General features: G+C 42.6%; 1 pseudogene; it reads right to left on the reverse strand.

Annotated features, from left to right (window-relative positions):
* LOC100960526 overlaps positions 1-259 on the reverse strand; it is a 1,751-nt pseudogene extending 1,492 nt beyond the window's left edge.
* Between the last annotated feature and the right edge of the window lie 19,860 nt (positions 260-20,119).

Here is a 20,119-nt window from a genome sequence, read left to right on the forward strand (position 1 = left end):
AAGCAGCTTCACCCCAAGAATAGGAGAAGCCAATGGAAGGACTGTAGTAACTGGGTAAGTAGGAGTCTGCCGTGGCAGAATATGCATTATTGGGCCTCACCTGTGGACTCAAGTAAGGTTCAAAATCATCATTGTTCAATCCATCCTTTTGATGTACAGATCCATTTTGTACTTTGTTTCCTTAACCTGCTCCAAGAGGCTGCTGGCTGACATGGCTCTTGTAGTCTCATGGGTGGAGATGGCCGCAAACTTTTCTCAGTGTGGTGATGGTGACAGATCCGTTTGATCTTTTAAAATTATTTCAATCTCTGTTAAATTTCTCTGATAAATCTGAATTGCCATCCTGTGTTATTTTGGAGATCACTGAGTTTCCTTAAAACTATTGTTTTGAATTCTTGGTGAGAGAGAGCTAATTTGTCACCATCTTGTTAAGATCAATCACTGGTTTCTAGCTTTGTCTGTTTGGGGGGCCATAGTTCCCTGTTTGCTGTTGCTTCTTGTAGATGTATGTCTATATCTTTGCACTGAAGTATTAGTTATTTATTCGTCTTCTCTGTCTGGCTTGTTTTACTTTTCATTGAATGTATTTTCTTAGGATTCTTTGCAATTTACTATGTTGAATTTCTTTTTTTTTTTTCTTCACTTGGCTGCTGCCTTCTTTTTGGCACTAGATGGTGCCTTAAGCTCAGGTTTGATTCAGCTTTAGTAAATGATCAGAGTACTGCTTCCTCTGAATGCAAGGGGTCCCAAAGAGGATATTGCAGCATAATCTCAGACAGAAGGTTGGCTGGGAGTTTGTGCCCAAAGACCTGGGGAATGGATCTTTTATAGTGTATTGCTGCTGAATAATTATTTGGATTTGGTATTTCCAAAATGTGGGAAATGTTGTAACCTAGTTGTTTGTAACTCATATTAACCTGAAATAAAAAAATAAAATTTCTTTTTATAAAAAATTTTAGCCTTTCCTATAAGGCAGATCTTGTATTAATGAACTTTCTCAACTTATGCATATTTGGACATGTCTTTGCCAGACATAGAATTTTTGGCTAATAGATTTTTAATTTTAGCATTTTAGATATATTATTCCACTGCCTTTTGGCCTCTCGTTTTTTTAGTGAGAAATCTACTTGTAATTGCACTGAGAATTCCTTGTGCATGATGAATCACTTCTCTCTTGCTGCTTTCAAGATTCTCTTTTATTCTTTGTCTTTCTGTAGTTTGATTATGTGTATTGGTGTGGGCTTAAACTTCTTATACTTTATTGAACTTCTTGGATTTGTAGATTCATGTCTTTCATAAGATTTGTAAAATTTCAGACATTGTTTCTTCCAATAATCTTTGCTATTTTCTCTCTCTCTTTCTGAGGTTCTCATAATGCGTATATAGGTCCATGTCATGTGTCCCCAAAGTTATTTAATTTATGTTCACTTTCCTTCATTTGTTTTTTTTTCTTTCTTCTCACACTTGATAATTTTTTATTTTTTTATTTTTTATTTATTATTATTATTTTTTAAAATTTAATTAATTAATTAATTTATTTGCAGTTTTTGGTTGGGGCCAGGTTTGAACCTGTCACCTCCAGTATATGGGGCCAACACCCTACTCCTTGAGCCACAGGCACCGCCCGATAATTTTTTTTTTTTTAAGTTTTATTTTATTTGTAATCGACACATAGTAACTCTACACATCTGTGGGGCACAATGTGAGGTTCCAATGCACGTGTACCTTGTGTGATTAGATCAAAGTAATGTCATAACATCACTTTAAATATCTGTCTTTTTTGTGGTGACAACATTCAAAATCCTCTTTTCTATTTATCTTGAAATCTACAAATCTACAACACATTCATATTAGCCTATTGTGTAGTAGAACACCAGAACTTGTTCTTTCTTTCTTTTTTTTCTTTTGAGTGATCAAATAAATCTTTATTAACTTCCTTTATCTTTTTTTTATTAAGTCATATATACATAGATCATGAATACATTTATGCCTTTGTGGGATTCAATGTGTTGGTTATTTGTACAAATTAGAGTGCTTACATCACACATAGCTTTCACCTCATTAACTTAATCATAGTGTAAAGACATTTGTATTTAATACTTGACAGATTTGACTTGTACCCTTATAATATGCTCCATAGGTGTGGTCCTACCGTTAACCCTCCCTCTATTGAACCACCCCCCCTTCCCATCCCCTTCTTCTTCCCTCCTTCATCCTGGGCTATAGTTGTGATTCATCTCTCATATGAAAGTGTGAGTGATTCCTCTACCAGGTGTATATCCAAAAGACCAAAAATCACTTGGCAACAAAGATATTTGCATCAGATTGTTCATTGCAGCTCAATTCATAATTGGAAGAAACCCAAGTGCCTTTGACCCATGAATGGATTAATAAATTGTGGTATACGTATACCATGGAATACTATGCAGCATTAAAAAAAGATGGAGACTTTACCTCTTTTATGTTTACATGGATGGAGCTGGAAATATTCTTCTTAGTAAAGTATCTCAGGAATGGAAAACAAATATCCAATGTACTCAGTACTACCACACTTGATAATTTTAATTGTCCTGTCTTTGAGTTTGCTGATTCATTCTTCTGTGTGTTAAAGTCTGCTGTTAAAGTTGTTTAGCGATTTTCTTACTTCACTTACTATACTTTTCAGTTCCAGTATTTTTTCTTTGGTTCCTCTTTTATAATTTCTATTTTTCCATTGATATTCTCATTTGCTCATATATTGTTTTACTGATTCTCTAATTTTTTGCCCATGTTTTGTTTAGCTCTTTAAGCATAATTAATACAACTGTTTTGTCAAAGATGGGTTCTATTTTGAATTTTGCTTCTTTGAATGTGCTGTGTTTTCTTGTTTTTTCTATGCATTGTGACTTTTCATTGACTATTCAGCATTTTCTTCTTATAATGTGGTAACTCTGGAAGACAGATCCTCCTCCTTTCTCAGCATTTGGTTTCCTTTTTTCTGATTGCCAAGGACTGTAGCAACCAATTTGCTTTGAGAGTTTTCCAAACTATTTTTGCAAGGTCTATTCTTTGTCATATGTGATCACTGAAGTCTCTGTTATGTTAATTGGGTTCAGCTAACATTTTGCAGAGATTTCCTTGAATGCTAAGATTTGAAAAAACCAAATAACTGCCTACCATCCTCCCTCTAACAGAAGCCCCAAAGAGTGAACAACCTCCTTTCCAAGTCTTTGAAGACTAGGGGGTCTGTGTTGGGGCATTTTTTTACTCCTTAGATAGGTTTACTTTGAGTCTAAGGATCAGCCTGAGGTGAAATCTTAAGGTCTTCTTAGGTCTTTTCTGAGCATGTATCTTATCTGGCCATGTGTGTGGAATACTAAATTCCTCCATATATATGGCTGCTTTTGTATGCCCTAATTTCCCAAAATATGTCACCCTAGCTTCTCCTCTGGGTCTTAGATAGTCTGTTGAATGTCTTCACTTGATATCTTTTGTCCAGAGCATCTGTATATTTATAGTCCCCTTGTAGTTTTACGAACAGTACCCACTGCTTTCCCCCCACAACCACCTGCATTCTGAGTTATGCCACATAGAGATGAACATCTCACATCAGTCCTGTAGGTATTCCGAGACAGGTTAGAGCAGATTTACATAATAATTAGCAAATAAAGTCTTCTCTATTCCCTATGGTTTGGGGGAGAATAGTAGAAATCAAGCTCCTGCCACTCCAGACTGTGGTTTCTGCCACACCAAGAGGGGATGAGGAACAGGTGAGTTAAAAAGCACCATGACACTTTCCAACTGTTCTGAAGATGGCTTCTTTTTGACTGGGCATTTGCTTATTTGCTGTCAAGCTTTGACTATTCTACAGAGCTCAGACAAACTTGACTCATAGTTCCCTTTTATTTGCTTATTTGTTTTTTGTGGAGGAATGAGAGATTAGAGTCTTCTAGTTCTTCATTTTGCTGATGTCCCACCTGTGGACATATTTTAAAACCACCATTATACTGTGATTGAAAGATAGACTGTGGAAATAAGAACCAACTGTATACAGTTTATGAATTTCACTTTATAATAAAATAACTGTTAAAAGGAAAAGGATGGAAAATATATACAAGGTAAACTGTAAGCTGAAGAAAGCTGGTATGGCTATATTAATATCAAAGTAAATTAATGATAAGAACTATTACCAAAGGCAAGTGGGATTCTCTTAAATGATGAAACGGTCAGTTCTTCAAGATGAGAAACCATCCTAAAATATGTGGACACAACATTGAATCTTCAAAATACATGAAGCGAAACATGGCAGAAGTATAGTAAGAAAGAGACAAATCTACAAATAGACAATCACACACACCCTCCTCTCATAACTAAAACATAGACATATAAAATAGTAGAGATATATAAGATTTGAGTGATCTGATTAATAAACTTAACCTAATAATTATCATATAAAGAACATTTCATTCCAAACTGCAGAATACATGTCAAGAACAGTGAAAATTTCGTGATTTTATCCTACATACATTGCACATGCTAATTAGCCTCTGACAGTTTCATGGTTGCTAGAGAAGGTCTGAGAGTCCTGGGTCAGAGACAGAAGACTTTATCATTCACGGCATGGCATCATTCACAGCATGGCACATATACTGAGCTCCCCGTTTTCATAGGTTCCTTATGCCCCCTCCCCCAACCCAGTGGGGTGACCGACTGGCCCAGATAAATGCCACACACGCAGCAGGCATACATCATAGCTCGGGAATCATGAGCTTAGGAAACCTCAGTCCTGTCACTCTTTTATTATAGTGATGTCAAAAGCACAAGAGGGCTTTGGTCGAGGTCCAGTTGCTGGTCATCTGAAGATCCAATTATTGAGACAATAGGATTGCCCTGGAAGAAAGGAATCTATAATATAGCAGATGTCTTATCAGGAGAATGGGAGAAGCTGCCTCTAGAAATCCATCTAAGGAAGATCATGGGCTTTTAAAGGAGGGATCACATGCCTTGGATTAGGTAATGGTGTTAACAAGGGGCTGTGCCCGGGGGCAGGTTGTGGGGGTTACTGAGTCATGAGGAAGTCGGCCCAGGGCCTCCAGAATCTCAGCTCCTTTGTCTTGCAGGAAATCATCATTTCTGGAAAACAACTCAAAAGGTCAGGTAGTTAGTTAAGGGACAGGATTATTCAGGATTATTACTACTGAAATTTGTTCAGTAGGGGGCTGGTTACAATAGGGTGAAAGCAAGTTAACTTTTGCCCCAGAGGAAGACATTATCTTCATTACCGTGGAGGGCAAATTAACTTGCTCTCTGCCTCAAATGCACACACATCTTCACAGGATGTTTGCTACACAAATATCTTTGAAAAGATTTAAAAGGCTATAAGGCTCTCTGCTTATAAGACATGCGAAGACATGAGAGACCCATGGAAAATTGCCTATCAATAAATTGCCTCTCTAAGTGCATGTGGAATACTTAACAAAACAGACTATAGTGTATAGATATCAACTCAGTGATACCTAAAGAACTGAAATCATACAGAGGATGTCCTCTGACTGTGATGGCTTTAAATCCTAAACAAAAAACCCAGAAACCCAGAACATCATAAAACATTTGGAAATTAAGCAACATGTTTCTAAATAACCTGTGGAGCAAAGAAGAAATCACAAGGGCATTAGATACTATTTTAAGCCAAAAGATGTAAACAAAATGTATCAACATTTGCGGGAAATAATGAGGTAACATTTACTGCTCTAAGAGTGTATGTGAGAATGGAAATGATCTAAGCTTTCATCTCAAGTTATGAAAGAGAAGAAATAATGAAGCACAGAGAAGGCCGAAGACGGAAATAAATTTAAAAGCAGGAATCAAGGAAATCCAGTGAACATGGCATAAAAATTAACAAAGCCGAAATTGGTTCTTTGAATAGATTATGAAAATCAATATATTTTGTCAAGTAAAAACCAACTTTAAATTTAGATGAGAAGAGACTTTAATGGAAAAGATTATTGCAAGAGGGAGGGAAGTGACTATTATAATGGAGGGAATGCTCTGACTGTATATACCTGCAAGAATCTCAAAGATCAGGCAGAAAAAGGATTAATGTAAATTTTTCTTTTACAGGGGGACAGTGAGAAAGACAGAATGAGGTGAGATGACCAGGCAATAGAGCTGAGAAAGTTTTATCCTGTCAGTCTGCTCTTGAGGAAGGCCACTAAGGAGCAATTGTATGTTGGCTCAGAATAAAGGTGAATTAAAATTCTAGGACCTGGGGAAAGGGAATATTAACTAAAGATTGGATAACAAGCATTGATCAGGGTTCCGATTGATCAGAGGGGACAAAACAGTTTAATCACTGGTGAGAAAGAACAGGAATTTGGAGGGTCTGTTCGCTTTGTTATTGGTGGACTTGGTGGTGCCTGTGAATTACATGGGGAAGTCACATGGAGAAGGGGGTTTGCAGTCAGCCATTTTTTGAAACAGACCAGTGAGGGTATTTCTTATGATTATAATTTTCCAGGAGCACAAAACTTAGGCAAAATGTAACATCAATTTCTAAAAACAAAACAAAACAAAACAAAACAAAAAAACGCTGATGCCCTCCCCATCTTCCAAAATAAAAGGGGAGGGGGAGTGAGATAAAGGAAAATTTCAGCATCAAGAATGAAAAAGATGGCTTGGCTCCTGTAGCTCAGCAGCTAGGGTGCCAGCCACATACACCAGAGCTGGCGGGTTCAAATCCAGTCTGGGCCTGCCAAACAACAAGGACAAATACAACCAAAAAAAAAAAAAAAAAAAAAAAAAAAGCTGGGGCACCTGTATTCACAGCTACTAGGGAGGCTGAGGCAAGAGAATCACTTAAGCCCAAGAGTCTGAGGTTGCTGTGAGCTGTGTCACCCAGGGTGACAGCTTGAGACTCTGTCTCAAAAAAAAGAGAGAGAAAAAAGAAAAGAATGAAAAAGAGAGGCCAGATGTGGCTCATGCCTATAATTTTAGTACTTTGGGAGACCAAGGTGGGAGGATCACTTGAATTCAGGGGTTTAAGACCAACCTGAGGAAGAATGAGATCCCATGTCTACTAAAAATAGAAAAACTAGCCAGGTGTTTTGGTGGAAACTTGTAGTCCCAGCTACTTGGGAAGCTGAGGCAGGAGGATCACTTGAGCCCAGGAATTTGAGGTTGCTGTGAGCTATGCTGATGCTGTGGTACTCTAGCTTGTGTGCCAGAGTGAGACTTGGACACACACCAACACACAAAAACAAGGTCCTATAGTCTTTTAGGGATATTAGCTATTACTATGGGCAACTTTATACTAATAATTTGACATTTTATATCTTGAAAAATACAATTTTCTAAACTAATCAAAGACATGAAAACTCTGACTAGTACTATATAAGTTAAAGAAATCAAAGTCACAGATAAAAACCTTTTTATTGTTATTTTATTTATTTATTTATTTTTTGAGACAGTCTCAAGCTGTTGCCCTGGGTAGAGTGCTGTGGCATCACAGCTCACGGTAACCTCAAATTCTTGGGTGTAAGTGATTCTCTTGCCTCAGCCTCCCAAATAGCTGGGACCACAGGTGCCTGTCACAATGCCCGGCTATTTTTTTTTTTTTTTTTATTGCAGTTGTTATTTTTTTGCTGGCCCCAGGCTGAGTTTGAACCCACCAGCTTTGGTGTTTGTGGCCGGTGTCCTACCCATTGAACTAAAGGTGCCGCCCAAAAAACCTTTTTGTTTTTAAAACCTCCAAGTCTAAATGGTTTTATTGGTGAATTCTCCCTAACATGTTGGGAAGAAAAAAAAGGCAATTGTTAATTTTTTCCCCTAAAGAATAGATATAAAAGGAAATATTTCTCAATTCCTTTTATAGAAACTACATAAGCCTGATATCAACTATATTTAAAAGGGATACTATATCATGACCAACTGGAGTTTATTCTAGGAATGGAAGGTTGGTTTAACACTCTTAAATTAATATATTTAATTGAATTAACAAAGCATGGGATCATTTCAAAAGATTTCCTATGTTACACAAACTTATGTTAAATAAATCTGTGTGCTTTTCTTTTGTTACTATGTGTATTATGGGGCCTCAACCATGAACCTAGTGATGGGTAAGGAAAAAATATTTCTTTTCACCTATAAATTCATAAAAATTTGTCAGGTGTAGTGGCTCATGCCTGTGATCCCAGCATCCTGGGAGGCCAACTCAGGAGGATCACCTGGTGCCGGGAGTTTGAGACCAGCTTGGACAACCTGTTTGTAAAAACAAACAAAAAACATTATAATGTCTGCTTATCAAAAGGCACCACTAAGGAGGAAAAGGCAAGCTGTAGATGTGTGAGAAAATGTTTGTAAATACATTATATCGACAAGGGATTCACATACAAACATATAATAAACTCCTCTAGATAAAAAGAAAAGACGTAATCAGTTTATCAAACGTGGGAAAACTTCACCAGGCACTTCACAAAAGAAGATACTAGAACGGCCAATAAGTCTGTGAGAAGGTGCTCATTCTCATAAGTCGTGGGAACTGAAAACAAAAACCTAAACAAACAAGGAAACCTACATGAGACACCACCACACGTCCACTTTTCTGGCTAAAAGTGTGGAACAGCTGTAAATCTCACACTGGCTAGCGGGGGTGTGAGATGGTGCAATGCCTTTGGAAATTATTTGGCTGTTTTTGATGATGTTGAACATACACCCCACGGCCAATAGTTTCAATATTAGAGCTATGCGGAGGAGAAATGAGTGTGTGTGTCCACAAAAATACACACGTAAGGCCTCTCCCGGCAGCTCCGTGGTGGTGAGCGCCCCTGCATCTTCACGCAACGTGCGATAGGGGATGAATCTCTCAAACATTTGTCGAGACTAAGCAGCTAGACATGGAGGACAACTGTATGATTCTTGTGAACTGTGGAAATTGCAAAATGTATCTGAAGTGACAGAAATTAGAACAGTAATTTCCTGGGGGAGGGATAGTGTCTGAAGGGGCACAGGGGACTTTCTGTGGCCAAAGAAATGTTCTAACCCTACATCTGTGTGGAGCTCACATGAGTGCACGGATTTCTCAAGATGCACTGAGATGAGGGCTTAGGCTTCCAGTCCTTTACTGTACATCAACTATACAGGGACAGTCTCACTGGCTGATGCCCTCAACAACAATGGCCTTGAGCAAACTCAAAGTTTGCAGCTGGTAGGGACTGGCCCCTTACCCATCTTTGCAAGAAATTCATAAGTTCTGAAAAAACTAACCTAGGTGGCAGCATCTCCTACCGATCTGAAGGAGGGGACCTGGGACACGAGTGTTATTTTGAAGTCAGAAAGCCAGTGGAGATCATTTTGAGTAGAGGCACCCCCCTCACTGCAGCATCTAATTTTAGTCATCTAATTTCTTGTATTTAAAAACATTCACTTGCTACCAAAAAGAAAAAAAATCAAAACATGCTCACCCTCATGAAACAACAGCTCACTCTACACCACCAAGGTGTGCTCACCTTGCTAAACTGCTGAGTCCTTTCTGCTAACCCTTTACAAGGGGCCGTGTACATCGCCTCCTTTACAAAGCAGGGACCTGTACATTGCCTCCTCATACCATTTAAGGACCTGGGAGCTGACTGGCATCCCCACCTCCCCTGTCAGGAGAGTTTATAGAGTGCCTGAGACCAGCGGGAGGTGACATGGCTCCTAGGTCTCTGCTTACCGACAGGTCGTAAAGATGCGACTAAAACCCATGAAGCAGCTAAAACGTCACCAACCTCCTTGGCTTCTGGGGTGTCTGCATGTTTTTACGGAGGCTGTGGACTTGTTTGTGTTTGAGCATAAATGTCCATCTTAAGACCTGGATATTCTGCCTGGCACTGCCGGTGCTGGGTAACTTGCTGAGGTGTTGAGACCAGGAGGGAAAGGCCCAGGCAGAAAGCATGAATGCTCGGGTGGGGGGAGTATCATGGCCCAGCTGATGAAGGCCAAAGGCAGGACCATTCCCGGGGCATAATGCAGGGTCAGGGTCTATGTCACAGCCTAGGGCAGAGTCTCAAATGTGGAACATAAGGGTGAAAGGGACCAGGAGAGGCCTTTTTGTGGGATAGTTCCATTTTATAGTCTGGTTAATTAAAGGACAGTTGGGTGAAAGATTCCTTGGTGTCCAGAGGCAGTGAGATGCAGCTGTCTGCAGGGACATGGCTTTCATGCTGGCCTAGAGTTGTTCCTAAGCTTGAGGGCCCAGTTGGGGCCAGGTGCAGAGGCAGGTTAGGGCCCATCAGGAGGGAGGTTCATCCTTCTTGGGCTTGGGGTTTGCAGAGCAGTAGTATTAGGGGTGCAGGTTCCTACTGGCCACATGGCTGGGCCTGCCCACAGAGTGAGCTTCCTGCCCAGGTGGGCTGAGCCCCAGCTGGAAAGCACCCCAGGGTGTTGGGACTGAAGAGGGACAAGTGTAGATAGGAGAAAAGGAGATTCTAGAGGGTTGACCTTGACCAGCAGCCTCAGGGGCTCTAAGAGTAGCTGTGTGATGGGAACCCAGGTGACCTGAGGAGAAGCCAGGGTCCCCTGGGTACTGGGCACTGGGCTCTTTGTGTCACAGAGAATGACAGGTCAGGATCTGAACTTCAGCACTGGCTTGAGTGTGCAGATGTGCTCACTCAGGTAAGCAGACACTATATTTCAAAGACAAAAGTAAATGTCAAATGCAGTTATGATGCCTGCCTCTTATAGTACCCCCTTAATCCTCTCAACAACCTGGTGCACAGATACCACCCTATTAATTCCATCTCGTAGATGAGGAAACAGGTGCAGAGATGTCTGATGACACTCCCAGGTCACACATCCAGCAAGTACCCAGGCAGTGTGGCTCCAGGGCACATATTCTTGGTCACTTCACTGCCCCACCAAGTCTGCACTCATGGGAAGGTAAGCATCAGCCTCTGAATACTGGGCTTAAAGTTCTGCATGGAGAAGCTTCAAAGGACAGTCACAGTAGAGGGTGTCAGACAATATTTACTTTTCCTTCTATACTTTTCTGTACTTGTTGACTTTTTCTTTTTAGATTGAAAATATATTATGAATGCAATTGGTGTAAAACCCCAATAAAACTAAAATGAAAAAGAAAAGGACCGACCTTGTTCAGTCATTTTTCTACAAATAGGAGCTCAGCTGGTCTTTCCTGGGGGCCTTGGGATCCTGCCCATGGTGGCCGAGGGCCTGGTCTGCCTGCAGCATTACCTGGGGGGGGGAATTTGGCCAACTTCATACACACAACAGTCAAGGGAGTCTCTGAGAATGAGAAAAAGCACAGCTCTCTGCACAACTGGCCTAGGCATAATTATAAATTCTAGACTATGTATACTGCCTAGCAATGTGCTGATGTTGATTTTGGATCCTACCTCCCTCTCTTGGGACCTGGGGATGTTCCCAGTTAAGTAGGACTGAGATTGGGCCTGATCTTTATTTCCTTTCTTCTGCCTTAGGCCAGTGTGGCTGGGCCGCCTCAGCACAGACCCCATTGACGCTCTTGTGTGCTGAGCCTTTGGCCTAGGACCTTCATGGTGATGGCTGGTGCTACCTGTGATCAGGGAGTTCCCATGTAAGGGATATGTAATATCAGAGCTCACATGATGGGCCTTCAGAGGGAGGGGTACCCCATCTGAGGAGGAGTGATGGGAGTAAGGAGAACTGGGGAAGGAGTGGCTCCACCTGGGTGGGTGGTTAATACCAGGAGTGATGGGAATGGGTTCTGATGCTGAGAAAGTGGAGGCTCCAGTGTTTCTGCTTCTGTGCCTGTGTGGATGACAGTGGGGGCTCAATAGGAAGGACGGGGCTCAGGCAAGGTGGAGTTGGTGGTGCCTTCAGGACCCATAGGCAGAGGTGACCCAGAGGCTGTGGGATATGCAGGTCAGGGACACAGAAAAGAGTCTGGGCTCCAGGCTGAGCTGGAAGAAAAGCACTCAGGCCAGAGAAGATGTGTTTATCCTACTCTTCAGCGTTGGGAAAAGACGCTGCTGCTTTGGGCTGGGGTGAGATGAAGCTGTGCTATGAGTCTGCATTAATCCAGCAGGACATAGCTAAGATGACCAGACATCTGCTTTTGGCGGGACAGTCCCAGTTTTTAACAATTTGTCCTGCATCCAGTGGTGTTTTAAAAAAGTCCCTATTTTTGGAAAGAATGCACGACAAGCTAGGGAACGTGGGAGAACACGAAGGGAATATATGGTTTTCAGCTGCCATGTAGCTTTTTTGCCAGGATATGAGATTTATATTATTTTTGTTAATTTTATAATGTTAAACTTTAATAATAACAAATAATTGTTGAGAACTGATTATTGAGAACTGCTTATCAAAGTTTGCATTATTGTCAGCCCTCCCCCCTGCCCAGCACAGCCTCCCCCATGGTGTCCCCCTTTACCAATGTTAAAATCTGGTCACCTTAGACAAAGCAGCAGTGAAGAAGGAGGACTGCCTTCTGGGTGGCTTGTCTTAGATGTGAGCCACACCATCTCCCATTGGTAGGAATGAGGGCCACGCCTCCTGAGAAGCGGGGAGTCTGGGCGGTGGAGTCCTTGGGGCAGTTGTTTTCCAGTCACACCTCCATCTTTGGAAGGAGGCACGTGAACCTCTGGTGGGTAGCTGCCCTGCTCTGTGGCAGACCCCGAGCCTTCTGGTTCTGGTGGTGTGCTGACACCCTGGCACGGTGCTGAAAGGTGTGAAAGCTCCAGGTTTGTCACTTTCTCTCTCTCCTCCCATCTCTCCCTCCTTCCTGCCTTTGCTTCCCAGACCTGATGCTCTGGGAAGGGAAAGTCTTAATACTATGCTTGTTATTAACCAGTTCTATCAGTTAATTTCATGCTAGGTACCCATTGTGTTGCAGGCACTGTGTTCATTGAGCTGAACTACAAATTGAGCACTTTATATTCTTTTAAAAAATAAGAAAATTGGATTCTCCCAATGGGCTCATGAAATGGGAATTCTTTTCCTTACTCTACTGTTAAATAATGGCTTCCTACAGTCACCAAAATAATCTTTTTTGTAAGACAAACGAGTTTATTTCTTACTGTGATAGGGAGAATACTACTTTGATGGTTGACTCTGAGTGTCTCGGAGGGGGGAAGGGCAAAGTTGGAGGACTTTGAGATTTTGAAGTCTAGTTTAATGAGAGGCTTGTTTAGGTTTGGGTAAGAATCATGATTTAGCATTAATGGACACTGCAAGGAGAAAATTTTTAAGGCATCATGTTCAGGGAGTCAAGTGTAAATTATTGGCTACTGAAGAATTGATGGGTCTTTCAGGAAGTTACCGGAATGAACAATAAAGCTATTTGCAACCCTTATCTTCCTAGGTAAGAGCCTCCCAGAATAGTAAACTTACAATGATAGAGAGTGAATGGTTGCAATCAGTATAACCTAGTTCTTTGTATCCTTAATGAACCCCCCCACCAAAAAGAGTGAAAGGGAAGTAAGAGGTGGCACCCAGAGATGAGACTGGAGTTAGAGACCCCTTTTATATGGGGCCACAGGGCATGGGCAAATTCCACAGCTTGCACACAAGGCTTTGGTGAGTTAGGGTCCTTTGGTGGGAACTTCTTGAGGGTGGTAACTAGGTCCTTTGTGTCATTGTCTAGAGGAGGAATGGGAAGATGTGAAGGGGGAAGAAGGGAAAGAGTTCATGTGTGGATGTGTTAGGCCCTCCAACAAAGACTGGCACATAGGCCATGTTAATGTGGACAGTGAGGTGTAAGTACTGTTTTGAGTTCCACCTCATAAGGCATATTGACCCAATTCAGGAAAGACCCAAATCTGGGTAGGATGGGGGTTATGATAAGTGACAGAATGGTGATTTCATATGAGAAGGACTGAGGGCCTTAGACAAACACAGTGAACTTTAATATCAGTGAGTAAAGACGTGCCATTTGTGTTGTAGAAACCAGAAGTGAAGCGAGCCCTGATGGCTGTTGTGTGAATGGTGTTAGTGACGGGATCTGTGGGGCAGTGGGACCTGGTGCTATGCAATCTGTATGGATGCCTCTTAACGGGAGGAGCTGTGACATGCACAATGCGCCAGATATGGCATGTTGGCCCGTTGAGTATTTTAAGCTGAAGGAAATTGAGAAATCTGTAGAAGCAGAAAGGTCTCTCTGACATTCCCTTGCCCCTTTCTTCCCTGAAGCAGGCCACAGACACTGACTCCTCCTGCCAAATCTCTTTTCCCAGAAGCAAGTGATAAAACCTAGCAAAGTCACTCTTTGACCTTCTCTTTCCCTTCTCCCTGGAGACCCTCATGGGACAGATATTCTGCCCCATATTCAGGGGAAGGAATGTCATCCAGAGACACAGAAAAGAATGTGAACAGATACAGATAGGTTTCCTGAATTCCCCTAATGTTTTACCATTAGATAATACTCTCTTTATCCAGTCATCTGTCTCTACGACTGTCCCCTGCTTTCATGTACCTTCAAGCATAAATATGCACAGATCTCCCTGTTTCTTTGGGTCTTCATTTCCTTATGAAGGCTACCATGTTATGTAAAATTTATTAAAGATATTTGGATGTTTTTATCCTGTCCATCTGCCTTTGTTGGTTTCATTTTCAGGCCAAGCCAGGATAGAGGGAAGGATGAATGGACTGAGCACAGAGGACATTCAGTACCTTAAAGCCACTCTGCATGATGCCATCATGGTGGACACGTGTCATGGTACGTTTGTACAAACCCATAGAGTGTGCATCCCCAAGAGTGAACCCTCATGTAAACTATGAACTTTGGGGCATGATGTAGATTCATCAACTGTAATACTGAGATGAAGCAGGGACACTTCTTAGGAGCCTGCTGGGTCTCCTAAGCGTGAAAATAAAGGAAAATTTTTGAGTCTCTTCAGGGGCAATTCCAGGTACTTAGCTATCTTTGAAAAGTTAATGGGCAATCTGATAAGCAATGAGTTAGTAACAATAGTCTCCAAAAAAAGCCAGATTCCCAGTTGTTTTGGTTCCCTGTAGAAATTGAAAGATAATATTTTAAGTTCTTGAGTTGTTTTTCAGAAACCCCCAGTGGATGGAAGGTGCCAACCACTGTTGTTTTGGGTCATAAGTTATACTAATTATTGTTACTATGGGTCATGGGTTTTACTGATTATTATTTATGATAAGGGTTAACAAGGTTGTTGTTGCCCACTGTGGCACCCTGTCACCAGGAGAATAAAAACAGCCAGGACGTGGATTGGAGGAAGGTACATGAATGCAAGAGGCGGGCTTCCTGTCTGTTTCCCCAAGAGCCCCAAGAAACCTCTCTCTTGGCCTTTTATTGAAGCCTCAAACCACAGAAGTGGGGGCCCACGTGCTAGGATCACATGTTTGATTGTTCCTAAGTGCTCTTTCCACGGGGCTTGACTCCTATCCTGTTGCCCTATGAATGTTACAAAGTATAAAGCTTAGCTACCGATCTTATCTCATTACCACATGCAGCTGCTTGAGGGCTTGTCTCCAGGCTGCAAAACATCTTCAAGAACCAGTGGCTGCTTCTATAGCCTGATGCTCAGTCTCCTACACAAGGTCTTCACTTTGAACTCACATGTATAAAACTGTAATTTTGGAAGTGGAAGAGCAGAACAATTGTAGTGAGATATTCTCAATGTTCTCCAGAATCCCAGCCTTCTGACACATGAAGTTTGGTGGACCTATCCCCATCTCTGCATATTGGCTGACAGTGACAGGTGCCAGACCGTCTTCATCTGTTAACAGGAGGAGGAGGAAGTGGTCACCACCTGACGTAGCAGGAAGCTGAGAGGCCACCTCATTGTAATGTGGCACAAGGATCCTTGCTGGACTCTGAGGGCCTTTCCCACTGTGCAATTGTGATTTTTCAGGTTTTTGTAGTTCAGCTCTTTTTGGACTTAAATAAAAACTTACTTCCTAGAAGCCTGAAAATGCTTAGGTATAACTTTCAGAAATATAGAATTTCTTCCTAAAGGCTTCTTTGATTTCTCTTTGAAATGCTAAAATATGATGTAAGCCTCCGTGGCTTTGCAACTCACAGCTATTCAATTCCTTCTACAGGTGATAAAAAGCATCCAGCCTGGAGCATAGATGTGTGAAAAGAGATTAGGCAGTGTGTGAAAACACTTCCCATCAGCCATTTGACAACTTTTTTGAAATGCTAATGTCAGCCCAGCAGAGCTGTTATCTTGGAATTCACACCTATTGCATTCTACATCCAGGTAAATAAAGCATCCCTGGTGTACACAGAAGTGTGAAGCCAAACTGAGGCAAACTGTGAAAATTTTGGACTCAATTCATCCTAAGGGGACAAGGAAAAATACAATTATCTTCCTTCTTCATTCATTAGTATTTATTTTTGTAAAAATTCTGAGCTAGAAGGGCTGCAGCGGAGCTAACTACCTTTAACTGAGCACTTACTACAAGCCAGGAAAAACTGCTGGGCCTTTTTGTTATACATTTGAGTCTCCCCACAAACGCATATTTTAAGTATTATTAGTCCCACTTTGCAATTTGTAAATCACAGGTTAAATAATTTTCTCAAAGACAGAGAGCTTAAAAGTTGTGGAGTGGGAATACTGACATAAAAATATTAAACATAGGTTGACCAAATCACAGTTGCACTGTGGAAATGGCCCTGAGTTCATAGTGTATAGTCATCAGGGAAGAGATGGTAGCTGTTATTACAGGGCCCCCAAAGCTCAATGGTCTAAGACACAAACAATACTAATGGCTCAAATCTGAGGTAGTTGGTAGATGGTTGGAGAAACAACTTTTCCCTGTAGTATTCAAGAACCCTGTTGCCATCCACAGAGTCAACCCACAGATTTTGAGATTGCAGGGCCATCCGCCCCTCCCTTTCAGAAAACCTTGCGGCCATCACAGCAGCTACCACCTGCAAAGCTGCAGCCAACAAAGTTTACTGTATCTTCAAGGCACCGGTCTCCAGGCCCTCATTACCAGCCAGTCCCTGGAGGCATCTCTATTAAACATAATAGTAAGCCCAGAAAGGATCCTCGAGCTGCTCAGCAACTTTCTCAGCCCAAGTCAAGAACTCACCTGCTTATGGATTCTTGTATAAACTGCAGCATAATGGAAGCAAGAGCTGAGGAAAGGAGGAAGCATGGAATTATCAGTTATTTTAATACTCCCCACCCAGTGTCTGATGATCAGGAGGGACTAGAAGGGCTCCAATGGGCACAGTGGGAAGGCTTCTCCTTTACGTTTTTTTTTTTGGACACAGAGTCTCAAGCTGTCCTCTTGGTAGAGTGTTCTAGCATCACAGCTCACGGCAACCTCACACTCTTGGGCTTAAGTGATTCTCTTGACTTGGCCTCCCAAGTAGCTGGGACTAAGGTGCCTGCCACAGCACCCGGCTATTTTGTTGTTGTTGTTGCAGTTGTCGTTGTTTCAGCTGGCCAAGGCTGGCTTCAAACCTGTGAGCCTCGGTGGATGTGGCTGGTGCCTGCCTATCCACTGAGCTATGGGCGCCACCTCTCCTTTAAAGTTTTAAAATTTCTTAAAGCTGCAGTGTCACAATATGGTGCCAACTCTCCTTTTGTTCAGAATTCTTTAAGATCTATAACCAAAGATCAAGAACCCTCTTCCTCTATCTTGTGGTTCTACTGTCTTCAAGGTGTGGCCATCAATGCTACCAAGAAGGAAAGAGAATGGAGGGAAAATTTTTGTGGACCAGGGCTAGGTGTGGAGTGCACCCCTTCTGCCCTCCTTCCTGTCAAATGAAGAATGACAAGGCTGATACATTTGGAAAGGAGAGTTTCACTGCTTATGAGGTACTGCAGTCTAGACTGGCCATCCTGAAGTGTAGCCTTTGGGAGGTGGGACTTTAAGGAAGAAAAGATGAGATAGGAGTTTATGCTGAGCGGGACTCAGAAGCATGTTGCACACAGCCTCTGTGAACCAGCCAGAGCCAGTCCAGGGTTGGTGGACTCTGATCAGGAAGTAATGCTGATCAGTTACTGTATTGAAACGGCAAAAAAGTAGGGGAGTCTTTGGAAAGAAAAGGTTTCCGTCTAACCCCTGGAAAAAAAAGTCTAATAGTGGTTAGTGAGGGAGGGGGTATAAGGAGAATTGTCTGACCTACCATATTATTATGGTGGGGAACTGAGGCTTTAACATTTCTATGGGGTCACTTTGGCCAAGAGAGGGTCTATTCAGCTGGTTGGTGCTTAAGATTTTATTTTTATTTCTCATTCCCTTCACCTTAACTCAGTTACATGTCCTCAGACTAAGTCCTAAGGGTCTTAGAAATGTAGTTAAAGTGCCTGAGTTACTCTGACAAGTTTCTTTGCATGAATTCCTCTTGCCCACTGCTCTCTGTATGGCCTCAGTCCCTGCTAAGCTGGGATCTGCTGTCTGCGGTGCTGCTGGGCAGCCCCCTGGTCCCTGGTCCCCTGCCCTGGTGGGAGAGAAGCTGCACGGGGTTTAGGGGAAATGCAGGTTGATCCAGCATTTCCAACCTCCCAGCTCCAGTTCCATTATTTGTAAAGTGTGGGAAATAATTTATCTCCTATGAAACTTTGATATAAACCCCTGTCTCATAGCAGGAAGTAGCAGCCACTCTTGTTTTAATATTGTTGTGGTTATAGAGGATGACTCAAGAATTTGAAAATTCAATCTTTGTGCAGACAGGGCTGCAGCCAGCCATGCCCCCAGCTTTCCTGTTCCCTGTCTCCACTCTCCACCCATCTCGTTTTTCTTTCCTGTCCTCATCTTCCTCTTCTCTTTGTTCTCCTCTTTTTGCTGAATCCATTCTCTCCTTCTGCATTCCCCCCTCTCCTCCCTTACCCCACAGGGCCTGAATCTCAGGTACTTGTTGACACGTTAGTAAAAGCAGCCCTGGGGCCCTCAACTCTCCCTCCACCCCTGCCCCTGCTGCCACTATCTCTGCAGACCTGGACATATTCCCTTCCCAAGAGTCTGTGCTACCTCCTAGTGGTCAGCCAATCCAAAGACAGGTCAGTTACATTTCCAGGGTGCTTCCGAAATTGAAAAGTCTGAGACAGAGATCAAAGAAGTACCACAGCCCTTCAGGCCCATGATAACTTTTCTATTCAAGATACTCTGCCATGTGATTGCCCGTGGTTATGAGCCAAGGCACAAATTTCCACACCAGCACATAACTGGACTAGGGACAACATTTCTGTGAGACCAAGAGAGGGTCTTAGGTTTTCAGCAAAGCTGATGCATTTTCCAATGGTTCTCAAACCCAGTAGTTCTCAAAATGTGTCCCTGGGGCAGTGCCTGTGGCTCAAAGGAGTAGGGCGCCAGCCCCATATGCCAGAGGTAGTGGGTTCAAACCCAGCCCTGGCCAAAAACTGCAAAAAAAAAAAAAAATTGTGTCCCTGGACCAACAACATCAACATCACTTAGGAACTCATAAATGCAAATTCTTGGGTCCCATCCTAGACCTTCTGAATCAGAAACCCTGAAACTGGGACCCAAAGTTTAATGAGCCCTTCATCTGGCTCAGGTCTACACTCACCTGTGAGAGCCTTGGGGAGACGGTGCTGCAGATAGAGCAGGAGCCAGTCCTGGGACTGCATGTTGCTTCTCAGCCTTGTCCCACCCCCTGCACCAACAGTGTAACCTCTCCTTGTCTCTCCCTGGGCCACTGCCACACTCTCATCCCTGGAAGTCTCTCCCTTCAAATCCAGGTTCCTTGGCTGCTGCAGTGCACAGCTCCAACTCTTTGCTCTGTGGTTCAAACACTTCAGAGTTTCCACTGCCTGCAGAGCCAAGTCCAAACTCCTTGACAGGATCCCAGATGATCTCTCTGAATAAGAGGCACTATACCTCCATTCAGATCCTGTGACTCTCAACCCAGAGTCTGTGCTCTAGAAGAGGACAGAGCTCATTGATGAGTACAGTCAACCCATCCGGCAGAGGCCCTACAACCAGCCACCTTGCACCGTGTGGCTTCTTCTGTCAAGCCTCATTCTCCCAGGCTCTTTCTGTATTTCTGTATCTTTGGCTCTCCTTTTCATGTTCATCATGAAAATCTCCATGGGAAGGCTGAGTGTCAACCCCTTTTCCCAAGACCCTAAACTCATATCTCTTTCCCCTGGCTGGACAGCATCGAGCCTCCAGAGGGAAGGGTAACCTGCCAATTCCCCAAGGGCTGGGGAGCAAGACT

The sequence above is a fragment of the Otolemur garnettii genome, unplaced genomic scaffold (genome assembly GCF_000181295.1).
Source record: "Otolemur garnettii isolate 467f Iridium unplaced genomic scaffold, OtoGar3 scaffold00173, whole genome shotgun sequence".
Lineage (NCBI taxonomy): Eukaryota > Metazoa > Chordata > Mammalia > Primates > Galagidae > Otolemur > Otolemur garnettii.